The sequence below is a fragment of the Eupeodes corollae genome, chromosome 1 (assembly GCF_945859685.1).
Source record: "Eupeodes corollae chromosome 1, idEupCoro1.1, whole genome shotgun sequence".
Taxonomy (NCBI): domain Eukaryota; kingdom Metazoa; phylum Arthropoda; class Insecta; order Diptera; family Syrphidae; genus Eupeodes; species Eupeodes corollae.
The window spans coordinates 155029608-155043031 of record NC_079147.1 but is presented as its reverse complement, the minus strand read 5'-3'; the positions used below and the strand labels follow the sequence as shown (position 1 = coordinate 155043031).

General features: G+C 32.8%; 1 protein-coding gene across 7 annotated transcripts in view; it reads left to right on the top strand.

Annotated features, from left to right (window-relative positions):
- Positions 1-13424, top strand: part of LOC129940902 (very low-density lipoprotein receptor-like) — a 388737-nt gene that overhangs the window by 269275 nt on the left and 106038 nt on the right. The gene's annotated exons all lie outside the window — the stretch shown is intronic.

Here is a 13424-nt window from a genome sequence, read left to right as displayed (position 1 = left end):
TTTATTCGTATCTTCTGTATGTTTCGAATTCGAATCTTTTTTGGTTGAGGTTTTTTGTTTTTCAATTAATTTTGTGTTGGTTGGCTTGGTCATGAGCATACCAAAGTACTGTATGTGTCATTTGTTTATTTAAGAATGTTGTTAATTTTTAATTTCTATTCGTTTCTAAAAAAAATTGTATTTTGAAATTCTGTTTAAGAGAAATCAGATTTTCTAATTGTAGTGCTGAGATTTCTTAACCAAATGAATCTCAGGATATACAATTTCGTAAGCTCATTTTGTCACAGTTCTATCTATATGTTAAAATTTTGTCTTTATATTGTATGTAACATGTAATTCCTGTAATACGTAATTCTTTTTGATTTAAATTTCAATTTTATTGGGAGCTTTATTATTATTTTGAATAGATAACAGTGAAGTTTTAGATGAGAAAAATATTCTAAAGTAATATTTGTTGTTTTGAATAAAACATAAGAAGTTCTATGATCTAAATCATTAATCATTATGAATGTATACAAACCACAAAGGTAAGGACACATTTTTAAAACACATAAATGAATAAAATTTAATTCGAAGTTATAAAGGTTTTTCAGAAGATAATCTTATTAAGATGTGACATTGATTTTTAAAGTTATTTTGTTTACAAAATGCTCATTAAACTTATCTACTACAACATCGTGACATATTAAGCGAGTAATTTTTTAACTTCATACAAATACAATTAGGAGTGGTGTCTTATTATATTTATTTTCTCAAATTTTAACATAATTTCATTTTTGTTATTTTTCATATGTTTTCACAGTCAACTATTTTGTATTAAAATTTATCACAAAATAATACATTATGGGTTATGATGTTCTCTTTACTTAGCAACATAGGAATAAAATTAAAACTTAAGATATATAGACTACTATCGGACCAGCGAACTTTATCTCGAGCCAACTTAACAAATCAAATCAAATGGGGTGGCGCAACAGTCCGTTGTAAACCAGGGCCTAGTGACTTACAACTCTCAACCATTCCTGTGTGCGAGTACTGTTGTCAGGAATGGAAGGGACCTACAATTTAAGGCCGAATCCGAACGGCTAGTTTGAGAAAGCCCTTTTTCATGACAAGAATTACTCTTGAAGGATTTGTCAATTCCTCGCAAGAGGTAGTACCCGTGAAAATTATTTTTTTTAAATTAAGGTGGCACAGGCAGGGATTGAACCCAAGACCCCTTGCATGACAGTCCAACGCACTAACCATCATGCCTTCAGATAAACTTCATAGTTATAATAAATCGGAAAATGAAAAATGTCTTCCTTCATTCGAAAAGTCATTCCACACCCATTTTTTACTTGTGGTATGGCAAGTTTCCATTTGTAAACATTTCGAACTCGAAAATTTAATCAAATATTAAAATACGATTGTAAAGAATTTGAAAAAAGTATAGGTCCCCTCATTCTGTCTTTCCTCGCCCTACAACCTTAACCATTAGATTGGTTGACTTTAAACTCAAAAATTAGGGTTTTAGGCCGATTCGTGACAGGAGTTTTTTCTGTTTTCTTTTTTAAAGCAGAAATGACAGATTTTTTTCAGAATTAACCGATAGATTGATATTAAATTTTCTCCATTTTTTACTTCACTTCTTCCAATGCAAAAATATAGTTTTGTACTGCTTCAGAAAGGTACCCTCAATAAAACCGTTTTGTTTTTAAGTTTTCTTAAGCACAAGCTCTTATACTGTCTTATTAATATTTGATGAGCGAAAATTAAACCTTTTTTTCAAGATTCGATACTGCAAAAAGAAAATAGGTTATCAGTTTCTACGAAAATGAAATGTAAATTAATATGCTCTAAATAACTGCATGCTAAAATATTTAAAAAAAAAATGGAAAATGTTATATTTATTAAAAACAAAATGATTTATAAAAAAAGACCGCTATTACGATTTTCGAAAAAAAAATTTATAATTCAAATTTGTCTTTGCTTTTGAATTAAACAGACTCTTTGAATGAATGAAAAAATTCGTACGACCCAGTCAGCATTTCATTATTATATCCGATGGAAATCTTCAAAAGACACTTGGTACGACTCTTACCGTACTAAAACCACCGGTTCATCCGGATCAATCTATGAAAGACTGACAAATGATTTTTCTTTCTTAGGGAAAGTTTATAGTTGGAATACTTTCCCATAGTTTTTAGACCACCAGCTTATGAGACTTGGTCTCTCTCCTCATCTACATACATTGTCCATGCATTTAACACCGTCTACAATATGATAGAAAGGGTTTCTTTAATCACTTCTGTAACCATTTAGCTTTAAAAGTCACGACGCACAGTGAATCATTTCATACATGCTAGATATTAAAAAATTCCAACATTGTTTCAAATAAACGTTTTTAGTTTATAAATGTATAATATTAAATAAAAACATTTTCAAAATAAACAAATTGATTTTCCAGATTTAAAAAATACAAAATTGGAAAATAACTCAGATTCTAACTTACTCAAAATTAAAAACTAACCCAAAAAATACTATTTTATTCAAAATCAAAGAATGTATAGAAATTAATTTTTTTTTTATATGAACACCAAAATTTAAGATACTCTTAACATAACATCACCAATTATTGCAAGTATGCAAATTCATGTAAAATTTAACTTGGCTCCAGGGGCACATTTAATATATGGAATGGGAATTGGCACCTAACTTATTTTTAGAGTCGATAAATCTAGGTTGCGACAATGAAATTACTACAAGTTGCAACTGTGGTCATGATCCATTTTAAGTATAAAAAAGTAAGAACTTACTTTCGTAGTTTTATTGTAATTCGAAAACAACGATGACTGTTAAATACTCAAGATGTACGCTTAGACGTATACGCACTTGGATAAATGGATGTAGATAAAGTCAACCATGTAATAAAAATTAATAAAATAATTAAATAACAAATTTCCATAACATTAAAAATTACTAGTATTACCCGTGGCATGATGGTTAGTACGATGGACTGTCATGTGAGAGGTCTTGGGTTGGATCCCTGCCTATGCCACCTAAAGTTTTTTTCACGGGTACTGCCTCTTGCTAGGAATTGACAAATTCTCCAAGAGTAATTCTTGTCATGAAAAGTGCTTTTTCAATTTGCCGTTCGGATTCGGCTTAATAATGTAGGTCCCTTCCATCCCTGACACAGGAATGGTTGAGAGTCAGTCATTAGGCCCTAATTCTCAAACGGACTTTTGCCCCACCCAATTTATTTGAATTTAATTTTTAATAAAAGAAAAATACACTTTTACAATTCTTCTTAATATTTGAATATGTAAATCTTGTACAGCTTGTTAAATTCTTTACAAAAATTAATAATGTATCTTCAAAAGAATCCGTCAGCTTTAATGGAATTATCATTACAGTTTTAACTTTAAATTAAAATAAATTTCAATTTAAATTTTGTATTATTTTGTTTTAATATAAACACTACAAACTTGTAAAGAGGTTCTTTGGGAACAATTTGCATTGTTAATTATATTGTTAATTCATTTAAGGTTTTACTTTTTTGTAATGAAGAAAACTGCAATTTTTAAATTGTGTCATACGCACCTGATCTTAAAGTTCAATGCTAGAAGGGTTTGATGAACCTAAAACCAGAAACATTATAGTTCGATACCAGAACTTGAATGTTTGTTTTAAAGTAAGCTCTAAGAAAGCAGCGACGTCACACAAATAGTGTCAACAAAAACTTTTTTTACGTCTTAAATGTTAAAATAAAAAAAAATACTATACTTTGACATAGAGAAACACATAACTACTACATACTGTTCATAGAAATTGAAACTGTTGACTTGTTAAATTTAGGTGCATTGAGTCCAAATACTAACATTATCGACTGCATCCTGCAACCTGACACCAGTATTGCAGTTTCAGGAACAAAGCGTTGATATCCATTTAAATATCCCTCGTATTTATATAAATGATGAAAGTTTGGCCCTAGGACACTTCCTTGCGGTACACCAGATTCAGTTTACCTTGGATCAGAGTAATTTTGGTCGTAATATAATGATTCCAGAATTTCATAGTACTGTCCTTAGTGCCAATGTTTATGAACTGTTGTTTGAGCAACTTGTTTTTCTTTAAGTTCCTTTTCCACCACATCCGTAATACTATATAATTATGGTCTATAATGAAATGTTTATTTTCTAATTCAAATTGAAGAAGGTTTGGAATTAGTCCTCTGTTAACTATTATTTTGCTGAACCTTTTCAGTAGCAGTTTGGTAAAAGCAATAGCAATGTAAATGCAAATATCACTTCTCTTGGTAGTTAACCTTTCTTTGGTATAACAATAACTTCTGTAATTTTTAAATGACAACTTATATTAACACGTGTTTCTTATTTCTTCGAGCTTGACATAAGGAATTTTACATTAATCGTTTCTTTCAACAAACAGTAAGAGATCTATGGCTGTATTTGCTGGGAATGTTTAAAAACATTAGTTTTCTTGAGTGTTCAGAAAAACGATCAGGGAATCGGTCAAGGTGATTTTTGATAAATGAAAATCAAAATAGACGAATTTAATCTATGCAAGGTTATTGATAGCTACAAAGCTGTCACAACAAAAATATAATAGTCATTTTAAAACAAATATGTATATCGTTTCTTTAAAGTGCTACCAGGCGCTTACACAAATGACTGGAACATTTTGTCAGTTAAGTTTTTACGTGAAAGAAAATCAGCAACGTTATTTCAAGACTGTCAGTGTGGTACTTTGATTTAGATATTTTATAGAAACCATCATGGCAACAACGAATATTCACAATAATTCTAATGTTAAATTGTTCAATTGAATTAAATTGAGTTCAATCATCTTACACAGCTGGAAAGCTCGGTGATAGTCAATTTGACTATACAAAAATTGATAATCACTTATCACCCTACGCGATTCCACCCTAGTTTTTTGCTTTAGATTTTTAGATGTGTTTTGTGTCTTGGGACCTTTAAGACGCTTTCCTGTTTTTTGTATAAAGAGCATTAAGTAGAAGTACCTGTCGTCAGACTTTTCAGAAATCTACCATTGCCAAAAAAATACATTTTCCATTTACCCGACTTTTGCGTTAGTTTTTGCCAAAATATTCTTTCCTAAAAAACTTATATTAATTTGATCAATTGAAAACTTTGGCTCAGCTCAAAATTATGTTTGCCTTTAAAGTTTGAATAAATTATCAAATTAGTTTTGCTATACGATTTAAAAGCAGTTGTTTCTAAAAACCATGATATATACAAAATTGATCTAATGTCAGTGTTACATTGAATAATTCAAATAATCAAGAAACAATTTTAGTATCTTTAAAGAGAATTCGGTAGTTTTCTTCATTTTAATTATACAGGGTGGGCGATGAATTAGTTAACATTCGAAAAAATAGTATATAAAAAACCATCTAACATATTTTAGAAATCGTTCATTTACGAGAAAGCTAATTAGTTGTAATTTTTTTTAAAATTATATCGTCTTAATGACCACCGTTTTGGTTTTTACACTCATCTAAGTGAGTCCTGAAGTTTTCGAATACTCTTTTGCAAAGAGATCGCGAGATCACCGACATCTCTTCGATGATTTTTTCTTTAATTTGACGGAGTGTATTCGGTTTATCAATGTAGACACGACTCTTTAAATAACCCCATTAAAAGAAGTCTGCTGGGGATAGATCTGGACTTCTGGGTGGCCATGGGATGTCACCTCGTCTGGAAATCAGCTTTTCCGGAAACATTTCTTTAACCACCGGCAAGGACTCGTTCGATGTGTGATATGTGGCTCCATCTTGTTGAAACCATGTGTTACGATTATAGCCAGCAAATTCCAGCAGCATCGGTGCTAAGAACTCCCGTAACATTTTCACATACTCGGTAGAATTAACAGTAACTGAACGGCCTCGAGAATCTTCAAAAAACCTCGAGAATCTTTAAAGAACGAATCTTAACTAAATGTAATGACTTTATTAAAAGTTTCTAACTTTTGATATAACTGTCGTTCGGTGAAACCAAAGACATTTGCACTGGTGTTTTTTAATGAAAATAAGAGATTTTTAATCACTGTTAAAATAACATATAGTTCTTCTTTGTCAAGACCTAATACCTTGCAATAAGTTTGCTCAACTGAGCTAAACCTTTCTAGTTATAATACTTCTCTTAATTATTTCAAAAAGGTATGATCATGATATACAAATTTGGCCAGTGTAAATTATTAAAGTTTAGTATCTTCATCTATTTTCAAAGCCTTCGTATCAATTTCCTTCCTTTCGTTTGTCAAAATCAACAATTGTGTATTATACAAAATTCACCATTGTTAAACTCATAGAAGTATAATTTCTTGCATCACGTTTACATAAATTTGAGCCAAAATTTCTCTTTGACCATATTCTTTACTTTTGATTGAATGATTTACATATATCTGAATTAATCCTAATGTTGAAAACTGTCGGATATAAAATATTGCAAAACATCTTCATTATAATACATTTATCTCCCAACAAACTTACAGAATTTCAAAAAAAAAGTATACACAAAAGTACATAAATTAAACTGAGATTTGACATCAGTCAGCTTAATAACGAAATTATAACAGTGACCATTATAGCAACAAATAGAATTATTATCTTTCTCCATTTAATTGCGCCCTAATATCCTGTATCCGTCAGTCAGTTTTCAGTTCTATAGCGCGGGGAATTATTGTATCTACGTTAAAATAGGGAGACTAAATTCAACTTTCTATAAGGATATACCAAAATCACCAACAAACAACAACCCAGCAAAACACAACTTTTAACTGAAAAACTTTTTTCTTTCTTCCGTCTTTACCCTTAGTACACATTCAAACATACATACATATATATATGTTTATATTCCTGACAAGTTGTCCAAGGAAATAAATCTTATTTCAACTTTTTCTTCATTCATATTTCTTTTTCGTGTCAAAAATTTTTTCTCAAAAAAAAAATAAAAATAAAACCAAATCTATTGAGTCTATATCACGTTGCAATGACAGTTTTTTGGCTCTTTTTTTATTTTGTTAATATTTAAAAAACTTCTTCTTTGCCTTTATCATATCCGAAAAAAGAAGGCAGCCTCAAGGATCATATTTTTGCACTTCCTTATAATGCCATTGTTTTGTAAATTTTTATCAAATTTGGAAAAAGTTTTTTTGAACGTTTGATTTTGTTTTTTGGCCTGCGCTGTGCCACAGAAAAATAGCAACAAATCAATTTCAGCGGCGAAACCCCAGAGACGAGATTTAAGGATACTCGACTTGTGGACTTAGGAGATCTTACTTATTTAGGGTAAATAAATAATACATAAATAAATATACATATTTGAACTTTGACTGAAATCTGACAGGTGGATTATGATGAGTAAGCTTTTATTATATTTTCATTTTCAAGGTGTCTTCCTACTTTTTCAAATGTCTTAAAGAGGGTAAACTGTTGCACAATAATTAGCGGCGATAAGAATTCTACTGCGGAACTTGGATTTAAGTCTCTCTATTGACAATCTATATTCAAATGTCAATTTTATACAAGTGAAACTGTGCATTAACTGATAGTTGAAGTGGTTTTCTAGATTTTAAAAAGCTTAGCACTTGAACTTCTTGAGGTAGTATGAGATAGAAAAGCTAATACTGGAACCGCTTGTTTTTGTTTAAGCTGTTTGTTTTCATTTAAAGCATTTTTGAGAAAACTTCAGAGAAGTTCAGACTCACTTAATGTCATAGTCCTTAGGACTTGACATTTGGATCTTTAACTGGTCACTTAGCTGCATCGGTAGTGACGGTTAGTGCAAATATGATAATTGTAGTACGGTTCACTTGGGTTTGAAAGCATTTGTTCTGAATATTGTTAAAAGTACTAAACTCAAGTCTAAGTCATAGTTCGATTTGAACTGCAAAGGTCATCATGAAAATAGAGTTAAGCTACTTAAAAAAAGCGGAATAGATATAAACAAGCCAGGAAAGCTTTAAACGAACAAATGTTTGCAAGAGCAAAATTTCACAGAAACAATACTGCAATGTTCCAAAGTCAGTAAGAATTGTTGGTAGTTCGTAGTAAATATGAGGAATTATTCTTCACTTCTTTATTGAGCTTTCTTTAGGTTTGGCAAGGCAATTTGCCGAAAACTCCACCTAATTTGATAGAGTTATTGCTCCATCAGTTCTTGAGAGCGTTCATGATTATATGGGAAAATTCTTTCTTCGTACTCGTACTGTGGCGAGAGTCCTTAAATATATCAACATACTTAAATCCGCTGGTCTGAGTGATATTCCTGCTGTTATTCTGAAAAAGGTCTTCCTCCACGCTAGCAGAACCCCTGAGTATGTTTATCCATTTATCCTATTATTCTATGTTCGTTCCGAATAGTTGGAAAACAGCATATTTGAACCAATCCTAAAAGAACTCGAAAATTCGTGCTTTAAGTATTGTCGAATCCGAAGTATATCTACGGTCTCCTATCTCCTATCACTCCATCAAAGCAAACTTGAGCTGGTGATTTAAATTGTGCCTCGCAAATATCATTGCTATAAGTTTGAACATGATCGATACTGGGGTCCGATAAAACTTTTATCAAAGAAGTCCAATCTGTCTCAATAATCTACTACAAATTTGTGCTAGGTGCATGTCCACTTTACTTATTGCTTCTATTGGGTCCTTAATGCACCCAATAACCAACTATGGTCCATGTTATCATGTCCCTATTCTTCTCCGTCATCATTGTGAAACTTATATTTATCTGATGAATTCTTTATTATCAGTTCGACAACCGAGATCCGGTCCTGGACTCATATAACAAGTCTCTTCATTAATTTCGATTGCGAGCCAACGCCATCCAGCTGCGCACACCAAGGCTTCGGCTGTCCTGGTCTTCGCCATCTCTCGTAACGTAACGTAATCATTGTCTGCCACGCTGTTGCCTTCCATAAGGGACTTTCCGAGTTGTGGTCCTTATTTACACGAGGCCAAAAATTTTCTGCAAGACCGTCATCTCGAACGCGCCTAAGAGATCGAAGTGCTAATTACTAAGCACACAGGAACATTTCTGGATTTAAAAGAGTTTAATAGACTAATTAAGGCATTGTTAGCTTCAGTTGTTCTTCTAGCCCCAGGTTTTGTTCCATCTAGCCTTCTCGATCTGGGTTAAGGAATCGTGTAAAGCTTGTTTGGTTGCTTCGATATCGTCTGCGTAAGCCAGTGTCTGGCTAGACTTGGTGACGCTGGTTCCTCTTGTTAACGTGCCAGTGCCACGGATTGCTTACTTCAATACCAGGTTGAAGATAAGGCAGGCCAAACGATCCCCTTGGATGTTAGATATTGATTGGTCTGGATAGCAATCCGGCTGTTTTAATGGCCTGTTATATTGGTCAAGGTTAACTTACATAGTCGTGTCAATTTGTTTGGGATGCCGAATTCTCTCATGGCTTTGTATAGGTCTACCCTGGCTATTCAATCGTAGGTGGTCTTAAAACTTATAAACAGATGGTTAGTTGACATTCTGATCGGTGGTTGATTTGCCTTTCATGAAGCCTTGCTGACATTGCCCGATGAAAATGTTAGCGTATGAGGCTATCCGATATGGTAGGATAGATGAGAGTATCTTATAGACGGTACTCAACAACGTGACCGTATCCAGTTGCTGAAAGTCTTCCTTCTTAAGTATGGGACATTTAATTTCTTGTTCATGTTCTCATACATGCACTACGACTTCATGAACTGCTCAATGTAAAGCTGATCAACCATGTTAAAACACCTCGGCTGATATGCCAAGTGCTCCCGGGGCTTTGTTTTTTTAAGCTATTTGACAAACTTTATGACCTCCTCTATGTTTGATGGCTGTAGCATGTGGTCTTCTTTTCGAGGCGTTGAAGCCTATACTTCTTCAGTGAGCTGACCGTTTAGCAAATTATTAAAGCGCACTTCTAATCGCTCAAGTATGCCTGCAAGATCGGTAATCAGGTTTCCATCTCCGTCCTTGCAATATGTGATTGGACTTTACATATCTGAAAATGAGGTGAATGTTGAATTAAATTGAAATTAAAGGATCATAATGTGGATGATACACAAACAACGAAACAATCGCAATTTTGAAAAGTCCCCTGACTATGCTTTTTCTCCAAGAGTTGACTTTAATTCGATACCAAATTCTTGTTATTTAACACCTTCCTTGCCACATTTTTGAGGCACTTCAAATATAAGGTTTATGCCAATGCTCTACAATCGATTCACAACTTTAAAGATGAAAGAGTTATTTAAGTTATTAAAAGCCTCGAAAAATACTCATTTTTCAAGTTTCTTATATTACGTTAAAGAATAAAACCCAAGCAGCTACGAAAATTTAAATAACTTTTAAACCCAAAAACTTCACGAAGGCTCCTTAAAGAGTTTTGAGATAATTTTATTATCGTGGAACATTTATAATATATTAAAATATATGTTTTTTCTACCCAGCTCTTAGTTCAAAGTTCTACAAAACTTTATGTGTAAGATATCAAACTAAAACATAGAATTGACAGAAACTGGCATTTTTGAGCAAGTTTAGAAATTGTAATGTTTATAAATGAAATTCTGAACACAACAAAAAAGTCCTTTAAGCTGTCACTTTCTCAAAATCTGAATATTAAGTTAAAGCTTTATTTCCTCACTAGTAATCAACTACATTTTGAAATAAATTCTCTTTTTATAAATAAATAATAATCAAAACAAAAATCACAATATTATTCGAGAAGCTACTTACAAAATGAGACATTTCCTTTTCTTCATTTTTTAAATATATGATAATGTTAATATACTACACCGTGGTGCAAAAATACAAGACGACAAAAATCCTCATATCTTCACTCAATTTTTACCTTTCTCCATTTACAGATATGTACACTGTAGGCCTACCTGGGTATAGGTGTATAAAATATGTACATATTAGAAGAAAACTGACAGCTATATCCTATATCTTTATAACATGACGTGCGTTTGTCAAAAAGTCGTAAAATTAAAAGAGCCTCCTCTGACATGTACCTATGTATGAACATATATGTAAATGCGGGAGGCTGTTAGAAAGTATGATTTTTTCTTTAATAAAAATAAAAAACATCTTCAAAAAAAAAAATGTAACAAAAACGACAACAAAACAAACATGCTGTTGTGTAGACCCTCGGAAAGCCATGCATGAAAAAGCAGCTATAAATTATTCAGGCAACATCTTAAAGAAACCTACATCGTTTTTTTAGAGAAAAAACACAAAAATTGTAGTAAGGTACGAGTAGGTAGAATATAGTAAGGGTGTTTTTGATATAGGACTTGTTTTTGTATGTCTGTGTATACCCGCTCATTGTAGGATTATCCCTTTAGAAAATTACCTAGTCCACTTTGTCTTCTATTGGGCCCTTCGAAAGTTATTTTTTTTTCTTACGTTACCTTCGTTACACATATTACAAACGTAAAGCATAAGGTTGGTAACTTAACTTCAAAAAAGTTAGATTTTGACTTTGAAAAATATTTTGACAGCCTCACTTGTGTACCCTTAAATGTATTGTGATATTTCTGCTTTAATTTTAAAACTCTCTCTTATCTATACTATAAACACGTTAGACGTATGATTTTCATCTGTCAATACAGTTTTTGGAGTGGGCCTTTTTAGACAGCTGTTATTTGATTTGGGCTCTGTTTGACTTACTTATTTACTGAACGTGTCACTACAGTCCTGTTGGAACTAGGGCCTTACCCAACAAACTTCTCTATCTAACTTAGCACCTAGCTTCTTCAGTTGCGTAACCCCAAGTCATACTGATTTCAAACTGATCCATAGTTTTCCTCTACTATGCTGTCCTTTGGCCCTGGATTTAAAGACATTCCGAGACGGAGCAGTAGTTTCCATGAGCTCTATGTTACCCAGTCATCTTAGTCTGTATACTTTTATCCTTTTGGCTAAGTCAACGAAGCTGTATTATAGCACGTACAGCTTGTGCGTTTTTCCAACTCCTATGCATACGGGGCCGTAGATCACACGAAGAACTTTTCTTTAGAAACGGCCCAAGCTTCTGCACCGTATAGCAGGACGGTGATGATAAGGGTCTTATGTAGGGAAACTTTGGTCGCTTGACAGTGAGCGTTATTAGTCAATTGCTTTCTTATCCCAAAGAAACAGGGGCTAGGAAGTGTAATCAGCGCTGATGTTTTTTTTGTGTTAATAGCGGAACAAACCTCAAATTGACGTTTTCACCATGACGTCGGTGTTGTAGCTCCTTTTTTGATGATATCATGCACTTTGTTTTGCCCTTTTTAAACGCTTAACCCATTTTTGCCACCTCTTTCTAAATACTCACAAAAGACCCTTCGACATATCACTGTGTTTTTCGGCTAAGTCAATGTCATCAGCCTAATACTTATTAAGTAATTTGACAGACTTTTGACTTGCGATGGGCATGTAGCGCGGCCTCCAAGATCGTGCCATTCCACACTGCTGGGCTATATATTTCGAAAAGTAATGCCCAGTCCCTTGTTAACAGAATTAAGTCAGAGACAATTGACGCAGTGGAAGAGAATATTTCGCTCGTCATTGCTGACATACGTCCCCAAATGCTGCAAAAAGGGTCGAAAATTGGGCCTCTTGGTTGGAATTTATTGGAGAAAGTCATGGCGGCCACTTGCCCAAAATCATTTTGAAAACATAATATTTAATTTTTTGGCTATAAAGTTAATTTCTATGCTTTTGTTTCATCTTGAAAACCACAAGTTTTAAAAAACACCCTTTACTAAACAAATACGATCCGCTAATTTGTCCAGTCAAACACTTCATTTACATCGCTTTCCTTACCGATGGCTTACTTAAAGCTACGAGTATAACAATTAATCAATCAAAAGGCAAACAATCCTTCATTCTAGCATTAGGAATTTTCTTTTTAGTTCAGGCCTTTTTAAACACGTTCAGAACAAAGAGTTCTCAATATTTTCAAAGCACTCATATTTAGTTTTAAAATTAATTTTGGTACTCAATTTGTGATTTTTGAGATATTGAAAATTTTAACAGAAATTTGAAATGAGTAAAAAAAAAGCTTAAAAACTTGTCATTAGAATTTCTATATTTATAAATTGTTTTCCAATAAGGACTTGACAACTTTTTTTAGAATACTATTTCCGATATTTCTAAAACTCTCTATTTTTGATGACTTAGCCACACATTTTTTACAACTTCGTCTGCTTGATTGTCAAACTAATGACTTTACGTAGTTTTAAAGAAAATAGTCTAGGGGCGTTAAATCGCAGCTGTCTAAACGCTCATCAAGTCTACAAATTTTGTATAATTTGCAGAAGTTGATCGTTAGTGTTCTTTACCATGATGAAAACTTGAGTTTATTGAATAAATTGACAATGACAGTTGCATGATTAGTGGCAAAGGGTGCGTTCA